This window comes from Gobio gobio (genome assembly GCF_949357685.1).
Source record: "Gobio gobio genome assembly, chromosome: 7".
Taxonomy (NCBI): Eukaryota; Metazoa; Chordata; class Actinopteri; order Cypriniformes; family Gobionidae; genus Gobio; species Gobio gobio.
Window position 1 is genome coordinate 30813107 of NC_137103.1, and position 13215 is coordinate 30826321.

At 37.1% G+C, this 13215-nt stretch overlaps 1 protein-coding gene across 5 annotated transcripts in view; it reads left to right on the forward strand.

Moving 5' to 3' along the window:
- dgkg (diacylglycerol kinase, gamma) overlaps positions 1-13215 on the forward strand; it is a 133657-nt gene that overhangs the window by 4339 nt on the left and 116103 nt on the right. Inside the window, exon 1 of one of the 5 annotated variants that reach the window (XM_079821269.1) lies at positions 8861-9201. The exons of 1 other annotated variant lie outside the window; for it this stretch is intronic. The gene's annotated coding sequence lies outside the window, so the exon portion shown is untranslated. Of the gene's footprint in view, positions 1-8860; positions 9207-13215 lie in introns of those variants that run through there. 3 more of the 5 variants (XM_079821270.1, XM_079821267.1, XM_079821268.1) reach the window with 3 other exon arrangements.

The following is a 13215-nucleotide window of genomic DNA, read 5'->3' on the forward strand; positions in this document are numbered from 1 at the left end:
AATCGTCTTTTAGCAACTTTTAGCAACAAATTGATCTGCCTTTAACAACTTCCCCTGAAAATTAGTTAGCAATAGTGGCTGTGATCATGCATCAGTTGTCTCTCAAAGGTAAGGCAGCAGCAGATGTTGCTGAAGTTGCAATAAATCACTACACTAAAGTTGCAAAACGATTAAAATGTCTCCATGATCTGCTTTTGAAGAAATATCGTAGTATCGTGCTACAGTGCATTCTATCAGTTGCAGTTCTGGCGCCTCCGTCTCAACATACCAGACAACGTGACATACATTCATGTTAACGCAGCAGTTGAGTAATACTCACACGAGACTAGACTTGTGCTGATATTCGGTAATGCGATATATCGCGATAATGAATATGCACGATATTGTTATCGTGGACATTTCAAAATATCGTAAATAATAATTTATTACCAATTATTAAATTTTTTATAATGCATTTAAGAATACTTTACCCATCAACAATGCACAACACTGCTGTATTCTGCATCAAAATAACACGCGCTCAGATGTAAACAAGCCCAACTTGCACGAGAAGCACATGGCGGAACGAGTGAGTGAGACGCGCTGAATGAAAGTGCGCGTTCACTCTCTGACACCAGAGGGCGCTGATGGAACAGCAGAAATGCAACGGTTACCCCGTAAACCCCATAAACAAAGCAACTGCACTGGTGAAGTTTTTAACTTGATGTTTTGATTATTTGTTATTGTTCAGTAAAGCTTTGAGACATACGGCTTCATTAGTTAATGTTAATTCATTATTACCAAACTGACAATGAAAAATACAATAAAGCATTAATTATTCTTAGTTAATGTTAATTTCTTAGTTACTGTTTAAAATTACTAAATTAAAAATAACTTATTTAATGTACCTGAAATGATCAGTCGTATTTCAAAAAATAATACTTTCTGTAACAAACGTAGCTATTGCTCAATCTTAGTTAATGCATTAAATAATAAGACTTTAGTGTAAAGTGTTACCTGTTGTTCTTTATAGCCTAATTCTTTTGCACTTTAATTAGTTTGAAAATGTTACTTTATATATTTGTTTGTGTATTGCATTGTTGTATTTAAACATTGAGTTTTTTTGTTATTTCAAAAAGAGTTCTTAAACCTGTTATACTATGACAACACTTTTTTTGCAACTTATTTCAATATCGTGATAATACCGTATACCGTGATAAAAGCTTCAGCAATTAATCGCAACGTGAAAATTCACAAAAGTTAACTATTTGCAAGAGCTTTAAAGCCTTGCCGGTTAAACATTTCCTTCGCGTGCTGATGCACTGGTCTAACATGGGCTTTTCTGAGTGCATACACCCGATGTGCACAGGCGCTAAAAGCCTGTCAAACAGTGTCTGATTACTAGTTATCTTTCGAGTCTTATTGCGCTATACTGTCAAATACGCACAAGGTTTACATAAACACAGTTGGTTATGTCTAAAGTGAAATTAAACATTTGAAAGAAAATCGGATGCATCTCTGTATGTGTGAGAAAACATGCTGCCGCTTGTCCTTAAAGGGATAGTTCACCCAAAAATGACATTTCAAAATGACAAATGTTGCTCCAAACTTGTATTCATTTCTTTGAACACAAAAGAAGATATTTTGAAAAAGTTTGACTTCCATACTTCCAAACATATATCGGTCGACCCGTAAACACAGGAACACAGATTGAAAGCACTTCTCTCCTCCTTTTATAGCAATCTGTCTGCTCTTACAAACCAATCGGAATGATTGAGTGATTTCACCTGACGGATGTGCTGATGATATGATCATCATGTGCCAGCCAGGGCCAAAAGAACAGTGAAATTTGGAGTTTTGTGATAGTTATTTTTTCTTTTTGCAATTATTTAAAATGCATCTGATTCATCTCAACAATAATCTAGAAGCAATGCGAATCAACACCACAACAACTGAAGCAGCAATTTAAATAAACTCAAAACACAACATTTATCTCACTGCCAATACTTTTGGCCACTGATGTACTGCAGGCTGTCTCGTTCATGCATCGTTGCACAGTAAATGAGGAAAAAGTAAGGCGAGAAAGGGTCTTTTCCCCATGGTGCTCTTTCTCATGATGAGAATGGGGTGACCATTCCCAGTGGGCTCTGAGGTTAGGCGTGAAGGACAGCGTTTCCGCTCACTGGGGAGATGGGACAGCCGGAGGGATAAAAATAGCACGTGAATCCCAATCCCAAGTCTCTCTTGTCTTTCTGGACACTGTGTGAGGGTCTGTGTCCCGCTGTCCTCCACATAGACTCTGTACAGCAGGGTCACACTGTCAGTTTCAACTCAGTGCCTGTCACTGCAGGTAGATAGTTAGTTAGTTAGTTAGTTAGTTAGGCATGCTGAAGCATTAAGAGTTCCTTTCACTGAAGCATTAAGAGTTCCTTTCACTGTAACTAAGGGGCCAAGCCCAAACTCTGAAAAACAACCCAACACCATAATCCCCCCTCCACCAAACATTACACTTGGCACAAGGTAGTCAGACAAGTACAGTTCTCCTGGCAACCACCAAACCCAGACTCGTCCATCGGATTGCAAGACAGAGAAGTGATGTTTGGTCACTCCAGAGAACACGTCTCCACTGCTCTAGATCCGATGCTTTGCATTGCACTTGGTGATGTAAGGCTTGGCTACAGCTGCTTAGCCATGGAAACACTTTCCATGAAGCTATATACACACTGTTCTTGATCTAATCTGAAGGCTACATGAAGTTTGGAGGCCTGTAGCTATTAACTCTGCAGAAAGTTGGCGACTTCTGCGCACTGTCCGCCTCAGCATGCGCTGACCACACTCTGTGATTTTACATGGCCTACCACTTCGTGGCTGAGTTGCTGTTGTTTCCAATTGCTTCCACTTTGTTATAATACCACTAACAGTTGACCGTGGAATATTTAGTAGTGAGGAAATTTCACGAAGGGACTTATTGCACAGGTGGTACCACAGTACCACACTTGAATTCAGTGAGCTCCTCAGAGAGACCCATTCTTTCACAAATGTTTGTCGAAGCAGTCTGCATGCTGATAGATAGATAGATAGATAGATAGATAGATAGATAGATAGATAGATAGATAGATAGATAGATAGATAGATAGATAGATAGATAGATAGATAGATAGATAGATAGATAGATAGATAGATAGATAGATAGATAGATAGATAGATCAAATACATGTTGGTTCATAAAAGTGTTGGCTCATATCTTCAAACAAAGAGGACAGTAAGATAGGGACAGGAAGTGAAAGCATATGCTCTGCTAACATAAGCCAACACCTCCATCTCTAACAGAAAAAGGGAAAGTCCCCTCAGAAAGAGAGACAGCACTATAGGAAGACAGAGAGAAAGAACAGACATTACGCAGCCCTGTAGAATTATATACATTTTCCTCTCCTTGTTGCATTTCTCTTACCTTTTCAAACAGGTAGTTCGCCATGTAAGTTCACCACACTTTGTGGGTTTTTATGGTACTTCTGTGCTGTTGCGCAATTGCAAAAAGCATGCAGATGGTGTGTTTCTTCTCTGTTTCCTTCAACACTCTTAAAACGCACACGTCTTCTCATGTTGATACTCCTACACATTTCCTAAACACTGATTTCTATATGCACAAGATGGCCAGCTTACCATTCTGAAATAATCACGGTAAGGGCAGCCTTATCATTTAGTCTCCTTTTATTGTCTATGGTAAGAGTGTGATCTTTTCTCTGTGTCCTTTAACTGCAGAATCTCAAAAGGCCGGAGGCTTCGGGATCATGCCCTCTGATTGAAACCACTTACCTAAAAAGGTCTTTTAGAGCAAATTCGTGATTGCTCTTTAAAAAAAAAGGAAAAAGGGATATGGCATACCTAGGTGAAAGTCAGGCCAGACAAAAACAGTCTGCTTTTGATCATAGGAGCAGGGGAGGAGCACTCCTGGGCTATTTCTGTCCCTTTGTCTGCTTCTCAAATTAAGTGATGGAGCGATGGTTCTACAGCTTAATTCCCTATTCAGTTGATAAGCACCGGCCTCATCCCATCGTCCTTTGAGGGACCATTATATCATCCTTATGTGACATCTAAAAAGATCCATTTAGTTTCTCACTATTATTCTTAAATCTGTGAAATCTGTCAAGATTTTTTAGATATATTAAATGCATATTTTCTCTCTGCTCAGATTTATGTGGGATTAAAGCTTTGTGACTCTCCTTTCCAACTAATATCGTTATATTAGTTATATTATAATATTTTTTTATTGTTTTGTATCGTTTTTGTTATGTTCTTAAAGCTCCCTTGAAATTTTTCAAAAAGCACTGCTGTCTTTTTCTGTATTTTCTTTTGAAACAGGATGTTTGTCTAATGGCTTAGCACTTTTTGTGCTTTTTTTCAGTAGTTAGTTGGCTTTGGTTATTTTAGCACCATAAACCATCATTTGCTCTTTGCTAGTCGTTTGCTTATGGTATTAGTGGATGGGACATTGTACATGACCTCAAAGCCAACAGACATGGAGTAAAAGCCACAACACTCATTATTATTTCATGGGTCTTCAATGGTTTCTTTTTCAAATAGTCTGCAGTCATCCTCTGGTTTCAGAAAGCATCATGAGTTCTTAAGTTCTGCATTGTAATCTTATTCTGTTTATGAACAATGGGTCTGAATGTAGTGGAACGGTGGTACATAATTATGGTTGCTATCTTCCTAAATTACTATAAACTTTTAACTTCTGACAGATAATATCAGCATGATGCTATTTGGTGGTTGTATTTGGCTCTACAGAATGAGCAGAGTTATATTGCATGTTGTTTGGTATAAAAATAGAAAATAGCAAAACTGCAGTCTGTTTCAAAATAGAACAGTTTTTATTAACACTTGATTGTATCAGAATATTAAATAGGATTGAAGCAAATGGGGTTACATTGCAGCACTACAGGGGGTCTACCAATTATAGTTTAATCTTAAACTAATTTCTGTGAAAAATAAATGTGCAATATACTAGGGATGCAACAATACTGTTAGTCCACGGTTCAATACATACCTCGGTTTTTAACCACGGTTTTCGATTCGGTTCGGTTTGGTTCTGATGGCTTGTCACATCAGTTTTTTGCTATTCTATTCTTAAGCGACAGGAACAGCAAGAGGTTAAGGAGAAAAAAGACTATTTTTATTGCAATTCTCTTTCTTTATTTTACTTAAAAGAATTGAAAAACCTTGCTTAAACTTAAAACTTTACTTTAAAAACAACCCTTTTACACACTCCTAGTGTATTGTAGAATATAAAATAAATATATATATAAAGATTTACACTGGCAGCTCAGAGCAGTACAGCAGCATTTAAGTATGAAATTGAATGAATAAATGTAAAAATAAAACACTACATAGACTTCACTATAAAATATACATTGATTCTTAGCTACTGTATTAGTTTTTCAGTCAAGAGCAGTGAGTGATTTTCTCTTTGTCTTTTGTTGTTGTATTAACATTAAAGGGATAGTTCACTCAAAATGAAAATTCTGTCATCGAGAAATGAATGCAGGTTTGGAACAATATTAGAGTGAGTAAATAATGACATAATTTTAGAGATGAACTGTCCCATTAAGGACAGTGTGTTCACTAGGCTGCGCTGCTGTCAATTTAAGACCTGCGTGCATCTAATATACAGACACAGACTGATTTTACTTTCACTTTAGACATAACCGACTGTGTTTATGTTAACCTTGTGTGTATTTGACAGTATAAGCGCAGTTAGACGACTACTTAGTCCAGTTATCACGTGTTTGACAGGCGTTAAGTGCGCACGCTCGGAACCGCGCATAAGCATGCAAATTAAATGTTTAACCGGCAAGGCTTTAAAAACGCATGCAAATAATGAACTTTCGTGATTGTGAATAACTATAGTGTTCTGTGAGTTTAACTCTACCACTAACGTGTGATGTGAATGTATGTTGCGTTGTTCAGTATATTGGGATGGAGGCAAATGATAGAATTTGTAGAAAAATTATTAATTCAATGCAAAACCGGAAAAAATGCAATTCACAAGCGCGTATTGAACCGAGAATTCCGTACCGAACGGTTCAATATTATATTGAGAATTTTGGCATCCCTACAATATACAATGTCATTCAAAGGTTTGGGGTTTAGAAAATATTTTTCTACGTTTCTAAAGCTTGGTACATACATAAATTTGTTCGTTTTCTCAAGGTGGCAAGAACAAAGTTCCATACTTCACGAGAAAACAGGTGGCGAACTTCTGGGGATTCCTCAGAGGCCCCGCCCACTGCAGCATATGTTTAAATTTCTGACCAATCCCACAATAGTTCTCGGACACCCACAAGAAAAAAGTTCTGCTCAGATGATGTGCCGAGAACAAGCTGTGAAAACTCCCAAAACAGGGCTGCGAGAACAAAATGACGTAATTTTGTTCTCGCAGCCCTGGGAGCGAGAACTCTGTTGCTGCTCAGCCAGTGACTAAACGATCAACTTCACATTGTTTCTCTTAGTAGCATGAAACAAATCTGTTATTTATATTGTGATTAAACTACAGAGGGCGATCAAAGAACACTCTCTTTATAATGTTCAAAGCTGTCAATCACACATTGCGAGTTTATCTGCACACTTGCCGTTATAATGAATGACGCTGTTATGCTGCACAACGAAGCTCTTACTGTATTGATGTCGATGTCGTGTTTGCTGTTAGTTTTGGTGAAAGCATTTTGTGAGAGAAATAGCGTTGCGATGACGAGATCACTGCAGACTGTCTGTGTACTCAATGCTCATCACTGCAGCTTTTCATGTGATGGGAAAAGATCTAAAAATAATGCAATAATCAACAGTTTCACGATTCATTTATCTCGACAGCTGTAATAATAAAAGTCGTAGTAAAAGTATTCGAGAAGGGTTCCACATGTAATACGCATTTCAAATGCAAAGATGTCAGCCAATCACAGCAGTGGGTGTTTACACTGAAGTCTCAGAGCAGACACACCCCTTCAAACAGAGCATTTAAGCCAAAGGGCTAAAATCAGGATAGAAAAATGCCTTTTATTTCTAAATTATGACATTTTATGATGTCAAAATCATACTAACAATATAAGTACACCTCATTAAATAATACAAATATCCACATCATGGGATCTTTAACAAATACAACTTTAGATTTTTAATAATGAACTAAGATTATTAAATGCTGTAGGATTTAGGGGTGCACCGATCCGATATTAGGATCGGATATCGGCCGCGATACTGACAAAATAGCTGGATCGGGGATCGGAAAAATTAACAGATCCACAAGCCGATCCAGGTGTTTTTTTCCGTCGCAGCAGAACCTACGTCATTCGTCAGCTTCACGTGTGTCGCATGCTAGAAGGGAGCGAGCCAGAGATTCGGCTGTGTGGAGGAGATATTTCACGCTTGCCACGCCAACTAGTTTGTCGCTGTTTCGAGGGTATTACTGCAAAGTAAGGGTCTTTCCTGCATTGACATTTTTTTGACGGCCAAAGCCTAATTTGATGAGTTATTGTGATTTACGAGTGATGTAGAACAGATGCTGCGCTTGTGACTGAGTGACAGAGAGACCGATCTGAGAGCTCCTCCCCCGCGCGCGCTCTCTGGGTCTTCAAAATAATCAGTGTTCGCTCTCATATTTCACATATTAATCCAAATCAAAAGCTCGGAAGACCGAAACCATGTTGCACGTGACACATTCGGACAATTTTGTCCTTGAATTATCACTGGGTGTGAATTGCGCTCAAAAAACATTGACTCTTCTCTGACCAGCTGACATAAAGCATACTTTCAATAAGCGGGAGACAAATTATATCCAGTTATGAAGTGTTTTCTGTGTGTTGACATCTTTCGCGATGTTCTAACAGACGGGATTCGCACACAACGCGTCTGCTAATGTCCGATTCGTGACCTAATGACTCCTTTGAACCGAATCATTTTAACGACTGGCCAGAACAACTGATCTGTCCAACACTGAACTCATGAACTCAGTTTATTAATTTACTCAGAACGCAACTGAAATGAGAACACAAGTGTGCTTACCCATTTTAGCAAGAGTGGGTAGTAAGAATTATTTTTAATTATCAACAGTATTTCATCTTATTTCTGTTGACAATGTGTAGCAAAATAAATAGGCCTAGCCTACAATCATTTAATCTGGAGTGAGGTGAAACCAGAACAAAGTTGTTATTAGCTAGCTGAAAATTTTTATTAAATTGCATATGGTAGAAAATTAGACTATTTGTTAATTTGTAATGCTACTTTTTAATATTGATATGATTATATACCAAAACAATTATCTGTAGTGTAAAAAATGTTTGGTAACTGTCAGATTACTATTGTATGTTTGACCAATACACTGTTTTTTGTTTCCACTGCTACATTTTATTTATTTAAAGAAGTTAGATTACATTCTATTTTAGATTTGAATGCACAATTGTTTTTTAAATAAATAAGAATTCAACACCTTACATACATCTGTTATTTTGTCTTAGTTATGTTTAGTTAGTAAAGTCTGGTGCCTTTTGTCTCTTCAAGGAAGGTATAAGGTGGAAGATATACAGTTTATTATTAATTCAACAATATATCGGATCGGTATCGGGTATCGACAGATACACAAAGCCCAGGCATCGGTATCGGTATCGGGACTGAAAAAGTCGGATCGGTGCACCCCTAGTAGGATTATTGTTAATTTTTAGTTCTTGTTAACTAATGAAACCTTATTGTAAAGTGTTACAGGTTCTGTTCTATATAGCAGGTTTTGTAGGCTGTAGAGGGGCACTAACTGTGGTGGTTAGGGATGTTCGCAAGGGGGAGGGCTGGTCCTATGAGAAGCACTTTGATATTGCTCTGTTGATGAGAGAGTGTGTGCAGAGCGAGAGAGCGAGAGAGAAACAGAACGACAGCAGAGCGCTCTGTAAACAGGCTGTCAGAGAAGAAAGTGCAGGGACATTTTCATCCGCTACAGCCAAAGGAGTGCGTTGCATGCAACACTGAAGGATAATCACAAGAGGAGAGGACGAGAAAGAGAGAGAGGACGAGAGAAGGTTTAATTAATTCATGCAGGAGGGGAGGGATGTTTCTGCCGCTGACTGAGCTGGTTCCAGCACTGCCTGAGCTCTGCTGCCTGTAGCATTTTTGTTTGTGAGCCCGTCTGTGACAGCACTCCGATCAGGCAGGATTTGATGGACACCTGAACAAGCAGAGGTAGGGTAAGATTTGTCCTTCTTTCTCTCCCGAACATCTGTTCTCTGCTCTCTCAGGTGTTTTCACTGTGCTGTCTGCAGAGCCAGTGACCCTTGTTTTCCTCTCACGGTGTCTGTTCTCTATGGTTCTGACTTCAGCCTGCAGATCAGAAAATGTCACACCAAAATGTGCACATTAATCAAGGCGTTTTAACTTGTGAGTCTGAATTAATTGCTGGTTTTGTCTCAGTTGCACCGTTTCGCAGGAGATGATTGTAGCTGTTTCCTGTGCTTTGTAGAGTTCACATGCAGGATGTTGCCTGCTTAGCGCTTTTGTTATGGTGTACATTGTCATAGTTTGTCTGCCATGTCAGAGCTGAGTGCAGATAGTGTTTATGTTTCACACTGAGCTGAGAGATCAATGCCGCTGGATGATGGATAGATGGCTTGTTGATGGATTCTGTTGATACGGGGAAAATACAGCTCGACTATTTGACCGGGTTTGTCTGGCATCTTCCGTGATGCCCTGGGGCGGCCCACAATCTCTGTTGTGAGGGAATGCAATCAATTTTGATGTGTGCGATGATTCATTCTCTTCACAAACCTGTGCTATCATGTGGTCATGAGATGCTGGTAAATCTCCAATCAGCTTGCTTAATTAAGGCTCATCATGTAATCACCAAAGGCACTGGGTCTTCATGTCTCAACAGGATCTCTGAAGCAGGAACAGCTTGAGCAGTGTGTGTGTGTGTGTGTGTGTGTGTGTGTGTGTGTGTGTGTGTGTGTGTGTGTGTGTGTGTGTGTGTGTGTGTGTGTGTGTGTGTGTGTGTGTGTGTGTGTGTGTGTGTGTGTTTCATGGGTAGAAGCTTTGAGCTTTTTCGCTATAGCTGCTTGAGGATGCCATTCATGTTTTCAGTCCTCAGAGAGGGCATGCCGAATGTTTGTGTGCATGTTTGGAACATTTTTCTCAGTAATTAAACACACTCTCAGTCATTATAAAAAGATAACTGAGTAGAAATATAAAGAAAAAGAAAAGATTGCTCATGACACACTACCCAAGGTCAAAAACAGCAGTCAGCCACTGAGTATCTTAATGGAGTCCACGATAAAGGAGAGTCTGAATAAACACTTACTGATCATACTGTTTTCTTTGGCTTGTCTCTCATCTTTACTATGTCGCTCTTGGGTAGATGAATATGTTTATGTCTGGAAGAGAAGCACAGTGTTTTGTCCAGGTGTCCTCACTTGAAGTACACATTATGAGAGACACTCTGAGGGTCTGTGTTGTGGCAAACTTTTTAAAATAAATAGAAAGGGAGCATGCATGTTGTTGTATTTACAACAATTGTTGGTGGCTTTCAGTACCTTAGAGCATGTCTTTCTACTTCCTATTTCCAAGTATCTAGTTGACGTTAATGTCATATACGTTATTGTTTCTGCAACAACATCAACAATAATAATAGTAGTAGTAATATTTGTAGTAGTAATAATAAAAGTAAAAACAACTTAGTATGAGTATAATTGTTTTTATATGAATATTATTAGATATTTTATTATTCTTCCTTTTTATATAAATAATAATAATAATATGAAGAATTGCAGAATATTCATTTTATTCAATATTTTATCTGAATAATATAATTACATTTATTTCATGTAATAATTGTTATACATTAATGCATTCAATAATACATATTACTTTATTAATGTTTTTCTGCATTCAGAAATATATAAACATTATTTGAAATCTGTTATATTTATATATGTAATATTATAAAATCTAAAAAAGATAATTTAGCTCTTTTCTACTCATTTTGTTAGTTGATGTTCAGTTACATTAACAGACATTCAGACTGGATTTAAGGGCAGTAGGTTTCCCTTAGCTGGGAATCAGAGCAGGTTTTGCCTGGCTTTTCCATGTCATTGCAGTGCAATTTCGAACCAAACCCTCCTGTTGCCATGACATCCAACCTCTCTGTAAATACTCCCAGGATTTTTTTGAGCATGTAGGCCCCAGGAGAAGAGAGAGAGAGAGGGGTTGGGGGGAGGAGGAAAAGATTGCTCATGTTTTTTCAGCTCAGAGAGTCACTTAAGGAATGGTAAAAAGCTGCATTTATTCTCTATTCTATGCTCTCCCACTTTACGCCATGTACAAGCAAAAAAAAAAAGTTCAACCTGCTTAGATATTCAAGAGTGGTGAAGCATGTAGATACATAATTGGATGTTGCATGATACCATTTTGAGAAATAGAGAATATTTTTCCCTAGCGTTGTGAGGGATAGTCTCCAACATTAAATGTAGACATCATTTATACAAAATTGAAACTTTTTATAAAGAAACAAGGTTCTTTATAAGTAATTGGAAATTTGTGTTTTGAGATTGATTGATTGTTAAATGCATGCCCATTTAGCATTGCTTTGTTTCAACAGTGCATGTCAAATTCTCTTTCCTTGTACTGTTCAGCCATTACATTGTTTTGGGCCATTAAGGATATTATGCTAAATCTCAGTTCAGTCACACACTTAAGTGGTAAATGCAGCTGTAAGTAATTATGGTTGTGAACATCGTAAAGAATTGCTTTGTGGTAACTCGCACTTATAGAGTCATCGAGTTGTTTTTGACGTGAGTAAAGGAAAACTCTAAAAGGCATGTTATGTAAATGCATCACATAGAATCACAACAATGAAGTAAGCACAATTTTCAGTTTTGTGTTAGGAGTTACTGTATATGCTCCTGTGTTCCACTGTTCCTTCTGCAGGAACTCTTCTGAGGCCATACTTTATAAAAGGGCCAGGCCGTGGGTTTGTGAGCCCTACTGTACATGGATAGATATTCATATAACCACTGCAAACATTGACTTGTGTGAGTGCTATGTATATCATGCCAATATGATGATTTTTAGGATAAAATGTGTATGAATTTATTTGGAATTAGGTAAAAATTTTATATTTTTAGTTCTAAATAAAATACAATAAAGCTGAAATCTAAATAAAGCTGAAATAAATAAACTATTAGATTAAAGAAAATTAGACTTGGAAACTAAGATAAAATAAGTTGAAGTTGAAGTACTAAAATTATGTAAAATTAACGTAAAATATTAAATACAGACTTTAATAAATACTATATAAATAATAATACTGAACTGATCACCGAGTTTTTCCACCCTTTTCATTTGCAGTTCACTTGGTGTGACAAATGAATTATAAGTACAAATACTGTATTTTCTAAATGAATATGATGTATTAGAAACTAAATATATAAGAATAAGAATTAGACATGAAATAGAACATTCCTGTTAAAATAATTTAACATGGCATATATGAAGAAAATTAATATATTATAAACAAAACTTTATGCATTATAAAAAAGTGTATTATAAAACTAACTATAGAGAGGATGAGAAGCGTTCCCGTGACAGAAGTTATTATTGCCTGATGTGGATCTATAGGTTATACCTGATTATAAAATGGCTTATTCATAATTCACCAAAACTAATTCATTATTCATAACTCATTATGATTATGATTATTCATTATGAATAATTATGAATATTTGAATCAGTTAATGAGATTAACTTGATGTAGCTACATTAACATTACAATCAATTAATAAATTCATCCTGTGAACACTCAGTTTTGATTATTAATTAATTCTAAGAGAAGGGTATTTTTCATGGCCACAGAAAAATAATTCTTCCTTAGCATTTACAGCGCTTAGAGCGTGAAACAAAATCGATAATTTAAGTGACAATTTATTTGCAAGCAGGGAGTCAGATCCAGATATGTATTGTGCACAAGTTTTATTAACGAAATCACGAACACAACTAAACTAACATAAACACATACATACAATCACACATACATGGGTTGGATGGAAAGTTAAGGTGGTTGAAGAACCAGATCAGAACAGAGGAATGGAACTATGATAACACATGGGAGAACTATCAGTGACTACAAGCTCCTTTGTCTGAACAAAGGGGTTTACAGCTTTAACTAACTACACAGCGATTTTGTATATAGTACGTTACTAGCATTTG